We start from the raw sequence: 1087 nt of genomic DNA, 5'->3' as shown, positions 1-1087 counted from the left end.
TGAAAGTCCTGATGGAGAAAATGGCCTTTCACATGGGCCTCCACGGAGTGATGGAGGGTTTGGCTGTGGATAGGAGGCGGGGACTGGGAGGCGTCGGCTTACCAGGAAGGAAGATGGCAGGGCACATGGCGCATGGCTGGGTAAAGTCGACAGGCCACCATGTGGGGTCTGGGAGGATGAATGGGAGAGAAAGGCAGGAAAAGTTGGGTGGGATGTCCCCAAGGGTACCACGGCATGGGAGGGCCAGCAGTTTCGAGGCCATCTGGGCATGCAGTGGAGGTGCTGATGGTTTTTCTGTCCTGCGGGTGAGGATTCGAGGCGAGCTTTAGAAGAGGTTAAGGCAGTGTGGAGAGCTGTCCCAACCTTTTAGGGAGGGAGGATCACACATGGGAAAGGAAGCAGGAAGGCCAGAGGGAGGGACTCGAGGGATCCCAAAGGACCCTCAAGCAACTTTTGTGCTAAAATGGCACAAAAGGTGGAGGAGCCAAAGTCTGGCGCCTGGACGTGGGACACGAGTGGGAAAGGGAAGTTGGGGGGGCCGGGGGAGCAGCCAGTTGGGTTTCAGACACGGCAGAAAGGATGAGTAGTCTGGATGGGGATTCTCACAGCCAGTAATTTAGGAGGATTAGTCATCTGAGCTTAGAAGAATGAGTTAAGACTTCAGAGTGACAGTCATCCTTATTATGATACGGAATTGCTAGAACAGAAATACTTTCAAGGGGAGAAATTTATTTGGTGGCGGAATCTCGAATGTCCTGGAGAGGAGAGAGGGAGACGGTGTGGGACAGAGCAGCGAGGCTGGGAGGGGCCTGCTGGGCGCGTGCCGGACGGCGGGAGCCCAGCGCTGGTCAGCGCATCAGACAGAGTTCTCTCGGCCTCTGCACTGCTGACATTGGGGGCCAGGTGATTCTTTGTTGTGGGGACTGTCCTGTGCACTGTAGGATGCTTAGTCGCTTCCCTAGCTTCTACCCACTAGATGCCAGTAGCATCCCCTTAGTTGTAGCAACCAAAAATGTCTCTAGACTTTGCCAGATGTCCTCTGGGGGGCAAAATCGCCCCCTGGTTGAAGACACTGCTATAGGCTGAG

Source organism: Pteropus vampyrus, unplaced genomic scaffold (genome assembly GCF_000151845.1).
Source record: "Pteropus vampyrus isolate Shadow unplaced genomic scaffold, Pvam_2.0 Scaffold118, whole genome shotgun sequence".
In the NCBI taxonomy this organism is placed as follows: domain Eukaryota; kingdom Metazoa; phylum Chordata; class Mammalia; order Chiroptera; family Pteropodidae; genus Pteropus; species Pteropus vampyrus.
The sequence above is the reverse complement of the archived record's forward strand: the minus strand, read 5'-3'. Positions refer to the sequence as shown.